The following is a 13,669-nucleotide window of genomic DNA, read 5'->3' as shown; positions in this document are numbered from 1 at the left end:
AAGTATGGGGACACAGAGAGAGAAGAGAGCCTGGGAAAGAGGCATGGTAGTATATCCATATGTAGGATGATGAGCTAGCAAAAAGAAACTGATCAGTCAAAAACGTAGGAGGATAGTCAACAGAACATCCAGGAAGAAGGGTGGTCAACAGCTTCAGATGCTACAGAGGTCAAGAAAGATGAGTATTGAGAAAAAAATATTAATTAGCAAATAGATTATTTGGTGTTCAGTCAGGTATGACTCTTCGTGACCCCAGATGAGGTTTTCTTGACAAAGATGCTAAAGTGGTTTGGCATTTTTTTCTCCAGAAGATTAGGCAGGGGTTAAATGACTTGTTCAGGGTCACAAAGCTAGTGAGTGTCCAAAGCTAGATTTGAACTCAGGTCTTCCTGATTCCAGTCCTAGTGCTCTAGCCACCTAGCTGCCCCAATTAAGAGATCATTAGAAACTTGGAAAGAGTGATGAGGTCAAAAGTCAGATCGTAAAATGTTGAGGAGTGAAAAGAGAGGAAGTGGGAACAATAAGAATGGATTCTTTTTGGTTCCTAGGATGGTTTTGTTTTCTGTTTTGACTGAGAAAGGGAGAAAAAATTTAGGATGTTAAATTGAGGGGAGAGTAGAGTCCAATGAAAGGGGGGGTTTGTTTGTTTTTTGTTTTGTCTTGTGTCAGTTAAGTTTTTGTTTGTTTTTTAAGGATCCAAGATACTTGAACATGTTTCTAGGCAGCAGGGAATAAACCAGTAGATAGGAAAAGATTAAAGATTTGAGACAGAGAGTGGAAGGAACAGGAAGGGAGCAATCTTCCGGAGAAAACAAGAAGAGATGGGATCAAAAGCATATGTATGAAGAGGAATAGGATCTGGCCATGAAAACCACCTTGTTATCAGAGCCTGGAATAAAGGCAAGAAGAGGAAATGATGTCAAGGACTTGTGAGATGAAGAGAATGGCCTCTATCTTTTTAGTAATGTTAGGAGTCAAGTTCCTTATTTGAGAGAATGGGGAAAGGGAGAGACATAGGAAGTCTGAGGAAAGAGAAGGTTTGAAACAGCCCTGGTGGAGAATGAGATAGAGAATCAGTTAGGAAGGAGTCAAAGGACTGGCTTGATTCACTGAGGGAAGAGGGAAGATTAAATTTGGAATAGAGCAGCTCTGTGTGTGACTTCCTCCAGTTCCACTTAGCAGTAGATGAGTAGAAGACAATTTTCATACCCCCCTACCCAGTCTTTTTTTTACCAGGTTAATTTTCCCTACTTCCCTCAATTTCTTCAATTTTACCACTCCAGTTCTCCTCTTCTGGGAAACTCCAGCTCTTGTCCTTAACTCAGAACTACAAGAGTCTAGTCAATGTCAAATAAGGATAAAGTGTAATGGGACTATTATCCCCTCCTTATTCCTGGAAACTTTACCTTTCCTAATGAATCCTAAGAGCATGTTTGTAATATTTTAGCCACTGCTAACTCATAGTGAGCTTGCAGCCCACTAAAACCTTCAGATCTTTTTCAAATCAAACCTTATCTGTGTTGTTCTCTTTTTAGACATGATAGAAGCATCAATAGAAAATTCACATGGCTTGCCCAAGCCTACACAGTCATGCAGCCGGAATTTGGTGTTCAAATTCAGAACCGCCAGACAGTATTGCTTCATCCCACTGACTCATGCTACTTCTCAGACAGCCTGTATCCCAATTTAATTGTTGGAGAGCAACTGTACACTCACCTAATACAATAAAACCCCAATTACCAAACACAGATTCAGATAGACCCCAGGTCAAATTATGTCACCCACAATTTAAAATATACATACACATAAAACTCCTATAAATGTGTTATCCCTCACCCCTTACACCCATGTCATAAAGGACTTCTGCACCTGCAACCGGGCAAGGGGAGATTTTTTTTTTAATCCCTAGTTTATTCCATAAATCTCTTCCCTTTTAAATGCTCCCAAATCAGCATAAAGGTTGACTGTTTCTACTACACAAACGTAGTATAAGTCTCCTAACTTCTCTCCTTCTCACCAGGCTTCTCCAACTGCCTATGCTAAAGAACCCTTCCTTCTGACAAGTGATACATTGAGCCTGCTTACTTTCCATGTGGCTTTGAAGCCCTTTTCCTTTTCCTTTCAAAGCATCTGACACTTAGGACTTCCTTGACTTTTCAAAGGTTCCTTGACTAAGTGGTAGTGGTGGTGGGGGAAACAAAACCCATAGCCCAGGGCTCATTCTGGAGATGCTGGGAGCCTGGTGGGAGCCAGGGGCCAGAGGAGAATGCTGTAATTGAGGAACTCAGTGGGAAACTATGCTGGTCCCTAGAAGAGCAAATGAAAGTTATAACTGACTCATTTCTTAGGTTAAAAAAAGGGGGAGAGTGGGGGTGGGATGGGGAGGTTTTCCTTGTTTATTCCTCTATGCACTTTACTTTTCTGGTTTACTGTGTACTACCCAAGGAAAGTCGCTGGTTGCTTATTCAACTGATTTTTAATATTGAAGAAAAAAATAAGGAGAAAACTCCTCACTTCTGATTTCCCTTTCCATGAGGCTAATGAGCTTTCATGCTGACAACATGTGTTTTCTGTGTTACTGTGATCTCATTTAAGTTTGGAGATAAAGATAAGTTTGTGATTGCCTGGTTTAAGTGGCTCAATAAATAGAGAACTGAGCCTGGATTCATGAAGACCAGAGTTCAAAGGTGGCCTCAGATACTTATTAGCTATGTGACCCTGGGCAAGTCACTTAACCCTGTTTGCCTCAGTTTCCTCATCTGTAAAATGAGCTGGAGAAGGAAATGGCAGACCACCCCAGTATTTTTGCCAAGGAAACCCCAAATGGGATCACAAAGAGTCTGGCACAACAATGTTGGCAGGGGGCATTTCAATAACTTCAAGATGAACCCAAAGATAATCCTTTTTTTAAAGCATTCACTTATTCTTTATTTCTTTTTCCCTTACCAAGTTCTTTTTATGTTTGGTATATGTTCTGGTACGGTACAAAAGTAAGTTGAAAATTTTCATCCTAATTCTTTTGTTTCACTGGGACTGTTTGTGTCATGAACTCATAAGGTCACAGGATATCAAAGCTGGGAGGACTCTCAGAGATCATCCAGAATGTTCTGAGGCACTAAGAGGGGATGTGATATCCCAACATCACCCAGCTGGTAGAGTTGCCTTGAGAAGTAATTTGCCCAAGATATCTTTCTTTGTTCCCTCAACAATATATATTCTGTATAATACTCGGGAGAAAATAATAATGGAACAACAATTTTATGATGGGAACCTTGTATAAGTTAATAGTTTATCAAGCCCCTATTTCTTTCAAAGGAACTACCATTCTTCCAGTTTCCCAGGTTCATAATCTCAATGTTATCCTTGACTCATTCTCCCTTGCCTAACATACCCATTCATTTGTTGAATTTGCTTTTTCTACGTACAAGTCTTGCTTAAATCCATCCCTTTCTATCATGTACTACTTTAGTTCAGGTCCCCCCAAGGCTTCCTAATTGGTCTCCCTGCCTCTAGTCTCTCCCCATTCCTATCCATCTTCCATATTGTTGCCAAAATGATTTTCTTTAAATGCAAATCAGATCATGTCATTCTCCTACCCAGTTATCTCCAGTGGCACCCTATTGCCTCTAAAATAAAATATTAACTCCTCTATTTAAAGATCATGATAACTTATTCCCAAACTATCTTTCCAGTTTCGCATTCCTTTACTCCTCATTCCGCACTCTGTGATTCAGTCAAATTGACTTTCTTTCTGCTCTTCATTCACAACCCTCCATCTTATCTGAAGTATACAGGAACTAGCATGTGTTGGTCCCCTTTCTCCTCTGCACAAAGACTTCTTAGGGGCCCATTTTTCTTCCTGTACACCCCAGCCAGTGGTGTCAAATTCAAATAAAAACAGAGGCCACTAGGGATATTGCAGGCCATATGTTGACTTAGAAAACCACATATTACTATTATTTATGTCCTATTGTATTGTTATTTATTTTGTTAAATATTTCCCTCGGGCAGCATTCAACAGGCAGTGGTTTTTGTTTTTGTTTTTTTAAACATCTTTCTAGTAGACCATGGGTTCTCTTAGCATAGAATGCTTATACTATAAATAAGCACAATGCTTTACAAGTCGAGGTGAAACATAAAGTAGGGAGCACCAATCCAATTCTACAAGCATTTACTTTGTGTTTATTATATACAACGCACTGGAAATAGAGGGACCAATAAAATATCCATTGTTGTTCAGTCATATTTGATTCTACGTGAGCCCATTTGTGGTTTTCTTGGCAAAGATACTGGAGTAGTTTGCCATTTCCTTCTCCAGCTCTTTTTGTTTTGTTTCATTTTGTTTTGTTTTTGGCGGGGCAATGGGGGTTAAGTGACTTGCCCAGAATCACATAGCTAGTAAGTGTCAAGTGTCTGAGACCGGATTTGAACTCAGGTCCTCCTGAATCCAGGGTCAGTGCTTTATCCACTGCTATTCTCCAGCTCTTTACATAGAGGAGACCGAGGCACCAAACAGGATCAAGTGATGTGCCTAGGGTCACATCGCTAGTAAGTGTCTGAAGCTACATTTGAACTCGGGAAGATGAGTTTTCCTAACTTCAGGCCCAGCACTCTATCCGCTGCGCCACCTAGCTGCCCCCAAAATAATATGGACACATAAATGTTTAATCTCTGCCTTCCAAGAGAATGGGGAAATATTCTCCTCATGGGAGCTCATTTTCCATAGACAAGGATGATAAACCATTCATGGTGTGACATCCAAAGACTCTAGGAAGGTTCTCATGCCCAAATCTTTCCACACACAGTGACTGCTGCCTGACTTTCAGCCATTGGAGTCTCACAAATCCCTGAATCAACACAGCTTGAGGATGGGATTCTTTTTAAAATGCAAACACCTATAATGCTTTAGATTGCTATCAGTCATTCAGACTTTGCTGTGAATGAGGGATCTAAGAACAAGCCTAGAGAAAAGGGAAGAAAGAAGGAAAGTCTTAGAGACCCCTGAGTACCAGGAAAGGAAAGACAGAAAAGACGCCCTTTTTCAGAAATTGTTTAGAATTTTGCTTATAGCCAAACTTATGCAGGTCAAATTGATTCAATAAGTATTTATTGAGAATCAACTATGTGCCAGATGCTGCACTAAGTGGCTGGGAATAGGGGATAAAGACAAACACAATGCTTATATTCTACTGGTGGGAAACAACAACAACAACAAAAACCCATTCATGTACGTAATTGTATTCTGAAAATATTTACAGCAAAATACAAAGAAATGTGAGTGGAAGTGAGAGCCCTAAAAACTAAGGGAAGCAGAAAAGATATCCTGTGGGAAGTGGCATGTGAGCTTTTCTTATGAAGAAAGCTACTGATTCTGTGAGGTAGAGGAGATGAGGAAAAGCATTCCTGGCCTGAGGGACAGCATGCTCAAAGATGTGGAGGTGAGAACTGAATATGGTGCACAAGAGAGCACTGAGGTTGCCAGTTTGGAATCAGTCTGGAAACATAGGTTAGAAACAGATTGGAAAGACCTTAATGGCCAAAGAAGCTCATAATATAATCCTAGTCTTCATCTCTTACCTCTCAATACATTCTGTGAGGGTCTTATATTCACGTTTGGTTTGCATCTTTCTGGGACTCTGGGACCTATACACAGAAGAAATAGAGTAACTGATTATTGTTTATAGTATGCCAAAACATTATACTCATTTTGTAACTAGGGTAAATGAGGCACAGAAAGTGATCGTTACAAGCTGAAGCTCTCCATGGCTGTTTAGAGTGAATAATCAGAGACATTAAAAACCATCTATTCCAACTAGGGGGAGGGAATAAAAAAAGAAATGTACATGATAATTTTATCATATATTTAAAAGGGATAGCAAATCATATATAATAGATTTTCAGTTTCATGTGAAATCATCTTTTTTATTATACTATGTTATGGAAATGTTTGTTTTATTCCATAAATTAAAAATTAAATAAATAAAAGATTTTTATTAAAAAAAAACATCCAGTTCAACTCCATTTTACAGATGAGGAAACTGAGGTTCATTGAGGTCAAGAGACCTGGGATTAAACCTGAAAAACCCATATGTTTATTCCAATGTCATACAGCTTCTGTAGTGTTCCTAGAAGATGAGAAAGGTAAAACTATTAGTCAGATTTTTTTCATCTAAATTTTGTAATTATGAATTAATTTCTCCTCTTTCTGCCCCTCTTCTGGTATGAACTTTGTAATCATTGATTGTTCCTCTCTCTAAAGTCACATTATGGACACAGATGAAATTCATCTTTCTTTGAGGGAGAAGTCGAGGCTGGGAAGTGGGGGTGAGGGGCGAGAATCAAGTTTAAACAGGAGCAAAATGAAAACAGATGCATAGAAAGGAAAAGAGGCTTGTGGGAATATAAGAGACCTGAAGCCCATTTTCCCTCAGACCTAACGGGGCTGAGCACTTTCTTCTGACTGCTCAACAGCTATGTCCCCGCGCAAAGGACAAGTTCCCTAGAGGAATGGACCTGAACTGGGGGAAGCAGCCTCTGAATTGGAATGGTCTCCTCCTCAGAGTAAAAACCCAGTTTTGAAATTTTGCTGTCCCCTTTTTCAATGAGCTTTTAACATTGAAAGGGGCTGCGGGGGAGGGGGGTAGTGATGAAGGTTTAGAAGAAGTGGGGGCAGGCTGGTTCTATTTTTAAAATCTATGTATAATCTATAGATGTACATCTGTATGGAAGGAGAAAAATGTAAGGCCTTGTTTATTTGCAAGAACTGAAGGAGTGCGTGTCAGAACCAGACATGCTTTTCAGCAGAGTGATCCCAGTCTGCTGGAAACTGACACAATGACATGATGACTGGGGCTTTGAAGATAGAGCAACTCTGTTTATGAAGGGAGCAGCCCGTGGTGAAGGCAAAGGGGGCTGGGAGACTGCGGGGTGGGGGGAGTAGGTGCTGGGAGGGAGCTCGGGAAACTGTAACTCATTGTGGATGGACTGAACTGGCCTGGGTGGCAAGCTCTTAACGCTGAGGACATTCATCAACCTGCCGAGTGGGCCCGACAGGCTGGAGCCAGGGCTTCTCTCTCTCTCTCCCTCTAACTGTGTCAAGCATGATCTACTCCAACTGTGCGGAGACAGCAAGGGCCAGCCAGACAAACTCTGGTCAGTGCAAATAATCACGGCTCTGACTCCTTTCTCTGTTACTTAGCAGAGCCTGGCCACAGAACACAGAGTTCTCATAGGAAGTTTACGTCAGTCACTCAGTTGGTTCATTTTCTCATACATTCATTCTCTCTCTCTCTCTCTCTCTCTCTCTCTCTCTCTCTCTCTCTCTCTCTCTTTTTCTTTGTCTCTGTTTCTCTGTGTCTCTGTGTGTGTGTGTGTGTGTCCCCACAGGCACCCTACCCTCTCCTCTCTCTGCCTCACCCTGTCTCTCTCTCTCTCTCTCTCTCTCTCTCTCTCTCTCTCTCTCTCTCTCTCTCTCTCTCTCTCTCTCTCTCTCTTTTTCTTTGTCTCTGTTTCTCTGTGTCTCTGTGTGTGTGTGTGTGTCTCCCCACAGGCACCCTACCCTCTCCTCTCTCTGCCTCACCCTGTCTCACTCTCTCTCTCTCTCTCTGCCTTCTCACTCCTCGCTGTCTCCCTATTTCCCTGTCTCTCCTTTCTTTGTTTCCCTGTATCTATCTCTCTATCTTGATCTGTCTCTCCCCCCTTCTCTTTTCCCTCTTCTCCACCTCTCCTCTCATGCTCTCACACCCCACCTCACCATAGCTTCCATCTGTGCATGTTTCTTCACACACACAAATGCATGTCCACACACCACGTATTTCCCATGTATTTTGCAAAGACGTCTTACATTTACAGCTCAAGAACACGGCCAGCCTAAACTGTGCGGTAGGAGCCAAACCTTCTGCTACATGGTGTGGTGATTTGGCTAACGGAACTTTTCATTCATTCTTCAGCTCCAGGTCTCAGCTTGAAGCCTTTCCCCTCTGATATAAAAATACTCTTCCTGAATCATTAAGCTGGTGCCTTCCCTCTATAACAAAACCTTTTTATAGCACTGCTCACAGAACAGCCTCCAAAATTGCTTTTACAACGGGGTGCGGTGGAGTAAGGAGATAATTTTTCCATGTGGAGGGAGAGGAATTCATCTGCGAGGCCACTGTGTGGTTCCTGGAAGTGTGTGGCTCAATTAGATGGCCAGCACTCACAGCATCCTGATAAGAATTTTGCCAGGACACTAGAAAAATCAAAGTTCAGAAATACAATTTGCCCCCACAGGATTACTCACATATGAAAGTTTCCTGTCTTTAGGATCTGTTCCCTCAAATAAATAATAAGGTGATGGTGAACCTGAGCACTTCAGAGTGGCTTTATAAATGGTTCCCACTTAACTCTAAACATGCTATTTAAAATTAACCAGGCCTGTCAGGGACTTAATTGTGAGGGGATGCGAGGAGGAGGGTGTGTGGGGATCGGGCAGGGAGGAGGCAGAGGAATACAACAAATACCATTGTTCTGACTGCATTTATCTTGTATTATGTGGTTAATATACCAAAAAGACTGCTGTCCTGAAGGATTTCAGCTGGTGCCAGGATTCTGGGCCAAACTAACCAAAGAAGCCTAGGGAACCCAGAGGCCCACACAGGGCCTTGGATTAGAGTGCATCACCCCAAAAGAACCTTCACAGGATAGCAAAAGACACCATTTACTTGAGCCGAATGAAGGATTTAAATCAACCATCAGACCAATGGCTCTGAGGTCTCCCAGAAATATTGATGAAATAATAAAGGCAACTACAACTCCAGCTACTCTTACAAGCCTGTATAGCTAACCATGGTGCAGTTACAGGTGCTTGATTATCCGGACTAGAAATTTTTCTAACAACTTTCCTCAGATTCCAGAGATTTTGCATATAGTTTTTTTTTTCCTTTGGTCTAAATTGTACATAATTTCCTTTTGTAGAATCTGAAAGGATGCTACATCACTTCCCTTGTACAAGCCATTCTGGCTACAAAGGGGGATCCAGTGGATGTAAATGGGGTGATCCCTTGAAAATATGTATGCTAAAGTTTTGAGATGAAAAGCTACACAAGAGATAAAACGTTCAGATTGACTGATACCTAAGCGTTCACCATTGCTGTAGTAGAATACAAAGGGTGAAAATCTCTGGCTTCATCTAATGCTTAGTTTGAAGACACCTAGAAAAAAAAAACAAACATAAGGTTTTAGATCTTAGGGGGAAAATATATTTGCATGGAAAACCTTTGTAGGGAATGAGTTTTATTTGAAAGCAACTACATTTATGTGGTTGACTTCTTTGCAACTGTTCAAGGATGCCCAAAGGCCCGATTTAGACTGACCAATGGTCTAGAAAAATCTTCATTTTGAGAACAAAAGCAGTTTTGAGCTGTAAGGAGCTCACCATAGTCCATATGGCTCTTCTTCACATAGGATCTGACTCTGATCCATGTGGAATTAGCTAAACAAAGTTACAGCCTATCAACATGTAAATGAAGTATTGAATCTTAGATCTCTACAGTCACTTTGGCCCTACTGCAATATTTTTGCTTCCAATTATTCCCACTTTGATTTTAGTGAGAGCAGGAAAATGAGGATTGTGTTTCACTACCTTTGCCCAAACCTCACCTACATCTACTTTGGTTCCAACCAGGGTATAGGAGTGAATGTTCAGTCTGAGATAGGTTTCTGCTTTATAGTAGTGGTTCAGAGAAGACTGATGAGTGTTAACACTGTCCTGGTTTGTCCTGGAAGTGATCCATTCTGAGGTGATCAAGAAACCTAAACTGAGAAGTTTAGCATGACTTTCTGGCTAGCTTATGAGTATGGTTGTGTTTCGGTGTCTAAGATCTGGCCCAAACTTCACCAGTAATCATAATAAAAATAATAACTTATCTATTGCTTAGTGCTTACAAAATGATTTGTGTGCATTATCTCATTTGATCCTCACAACAACCCTTGAGGTAGGTAGAAGGTAATATTCTTGAAGACTGAGAATATTTCATTTCTTTCCTTGTAGTCCCAGTACCTAACACATAGTAGATGCTTCATCAAAAGGTATTGAGTGATTATTACACCCACTTTATAGATGAGAAAATGGATGCTCAAAGGAATAAATGGCATGCAAAGACTACCTAGCTTGTAAGTAACAGAGCCAGGACATTAATCCAGGTCTTTCAACTCCCCATTCAAAAATCCCCAATGTTGTTCTAAGGCCATTTTTACCTCCCTTCAAACTTTGATACCATTTGCATATAAAGACCCAACTGAATGCAGTGAGTCCTTGTAGACTAAAATCTATACTCACAGATTGAATTCTTTGTTCTCCCTACAATGTTGTGCCCCAATTACACCATGAGTCTGGTGGGAAAGGATGAATAAATATGCATTAACATTGTCATTATTAGAAGAAAACAAACACAGGGCACATGTTCTAATGACATCAAAGTATTGTTTTCCCAGCATTTTAATGCTTTTGCTGCTGCTGCTGCTTTTGCTGCTGCTGCTGCTACTGCTACCACTGCTACCACCACCACCACCACCACCAGTCAGCTAGATAGCATTTATGTAGTATTTTAAGGTTTGCAAAGTGTTTTACACATACCATCTCATTTGATTTTCACAATCATCCTGTAAAGTAGGTGTTATTATTATTCCAGATTTACAGATGTGGAAACTGAGGCTTTAAGACTTTGATTTACCCAGGGTGGTAACACAGCTGGTTAAGAGTGTGAAGTAGGGGGTGGCTAGGTGGCACAGTGGATAAAGCACCAGCTTTGAATACAGGAGGACCTGAGTTCAAATCTGACCTCAGACACTTGACACCTACTAGCTGTGTGACTCTGGACAAGTCATTTAACCCTCATTGCCCTGCCCCCCCCCCAAAAAAAGGGTGTGAAGTAGGATTTGAATTCAGGTCTTCCCTACTGCAAATCCAGAACTCAATGAATCTATACCTGTGTACAAACCAGCTATCATGATGAAACTTAAAAATGAGGGTGTGAATTTGCTAAATAGGATGCTCTGATAGCAAAAACATATCACATGGGCCTAACATAAAACAGGGAATGTAGACAATTGGATTTGCATAAGGATTTGGAGTCAGATGACCTGAAATCAACTGTTGACTTTAGGTTAAGTGGACCATCAATTTTTTCATCTGTACAATTAGGGGGCTGGGTTAGATGATGTCTAATATTCTTTCCGGCTCTAAATCCTCTGATCCTATAGTCAAAGACCCTCTTGTTAGGTACATTGAAAAGGATTTAATAATTTTCCAGAAGGTTTATTCTAGGTTCACAAAGCTATCACCTCAGGAATGCTATTTTCCCATCCTAATAAAAAATTATGACACTTAGCTTAACAGGATGAAATTTTCCATTCTCAGTCAACTTAGAGCAAGTGAGGCATGTTTGCTTCAGCACCCTTAGGTCAACACTTTCCATTGATCTTGGCTTTTGGAGAGATGCCTTCCTCTCCCTTCCTGCTTATCTTCCTAACCTCCATATTCTTCAGTTGTGACTGAAAAGATTATAGAGAGAAAACGGTAACTGCCCCATGGTCCTCCCAATACTACCTACCTCAAAAGGTTATTGTGGGGGGTCACATGAGATTATGTATGTGAAAACAGATAATAAAGTGTCATATAAACATGTGGTAATATTTCAAGAACTCAAAGAAACACAAAATAGAAGCAACATGAAGTGGTGATAAAGTTCCGGGATTGAAATCGAAGAAGAGCTAGCTTTGAATCCTGGCTCCACCACTTATTATCTTCTGTGATCTTATACTAGACATTTAACAAATCAGCGCTTCTATTTCCTCATCTGGAATAGACAGCTTCTGCTGGTCCTCCCACATCTGAATCTATGCCATTTATCCCATCTATCTGAATCTATAGCATCACTGGCATGTATTATACAGCCTTGGGAAAATTACTTAACCCTCCAGGATTTAGCTAGTCAACTCACAGACCCATTTGGGATCTCGATAAGTAAAAGAAGTTTTCCATACCAAATAAACAGATAGATAGATAGATAGATAGATAGATAGATAGATAGATAGATAGATAGATAGATAGATAGATAGATAGACAGAAAAATAAATTAAATGGATGGATGGATGGATGGATGGATGGATGGATGGATGGATGGATGGATGGATGGATGGATGGATGGATGGATGAATGAACAACAAAAACCAGATTTTTCTAGTATAGAGATTCCTAACCTGAGATCTATGGTCTTTGTCCTTGGGTAAATCATTTAATCCCTGACTGCCTCAGTTTCTTCAACTATGCAAAGGGAATAAGAATAGCATCTTATTCACAGGGGTGTTCTGAGGATCAGATGAGATGATGTTTGTTAAGTACTTAGCATAGTGTCTGGATCATATTAGGTGCTTAATAAATGCTCTGCCTCACTCCCCTAGCCCCCAAGAATTGATTTCTGGGTATCCATGAATTCAGAAGGAAAATACATATTCATTTTCACTAACCTCTAAATGAAATTTAGCATTTCCTTCCATTATGAATTATATACATACATAGTGTATATATATATATGTGTGTGTGTGTGTACATGTGTGTATGTATATATGTGTTTATATATGTGTATATATTTATATTTATTTATATGTTCTGAGAAAGGATTCATAGGCTTTGCTAGAAACCAAAGGATCCATGAGACAAAAAAAAACTGTTAAGAACCCTTGTTCTATTATGCCTACATGAAAGTGCCTATTAGCTTATTTCAGTAAGGAATCTATTTCAGGTTATTTTTCTTCTAGTTTCTTGGGGGAAATTATCAGCAAATACAGAAAGCTCTGCCATCACAGGAAGTCTAGGAAATTAGGGAATTCCAATTCTAAAAGTAAACAGGCATTTAGCCAAAATTAACCTGAAATAAGTTATGTCATTTCATTTAGAAGGGTTTTTTTTTTCACCAATAAAATAGTCAAACAAAAATGTCATAACTTGCTTCATTGTTCATTTTCATTAAAAAAAAAAATTACCAAGCACCTACTGTGTCAAGGACCAAAAGAATATAATCCCCCTGAGAGCAGAAACAGCTTAATTTCGTGTCTTTGTATCCCCCAATGGCTTGCATTGTGCCTGACCCAAAATAGTCACTTAATAAATACCTATTGATAGATCACTGAGCAGCTAACACACAGCACAGTTCTGTTGCCTATAGTTGATGGTGAGGTGTTGACTCCTTTTGTCAGGGTGGGTATATTTATTGCTAATGTCCAGAGGAGGATGCCAGTGAGAAAGAAAGCAGGCCAAGAGAAAGACTTCAGAAACTGAGATGACTTTTGTCCTTTATTACAAGGCTAAATGATTTGTATACTTATTCATTTACTCACATAAAAAGGGACAAAGGTAAAATACATCACTGAGGACTCATAGGAGTGGACAGGAGAAGAGGATTGGTCTGCTAGAGAGAGGGAAGAATAACCTGTGGACAACTCATGTGTTGAACTGCTATTTACAAAATATTAAAAGAGCCAGAAGCTTTCTAGGATATCTAGAAAGCCAAGGACAAGAATCAGACAAATTGAGAGGCAACCTTCGGAATGGACTTTGATCATAAAGAGAACCCACAGAGAAGAGATTATAGATTCATAAAAGTATGATAAAGGTGAAGAATAGCAATCC

Source organism: Dromiciops gliroides, chromosome 1 (assembly GCF_019393635.1).
Source record: "Dromiciops gliroides isolate mDroGli1 chromosome 1, mDroGli1.pri, whole genome shotgun sequence".
NCBI lineage: Eukaryota > Metazoa > Chordata > Mammalia > Microbiotheria > Microbiotheriidae > Dromiciops > Dromiciops gliroides.
This window is presented reverse-complemented; position numbering follows the sequence as displayed.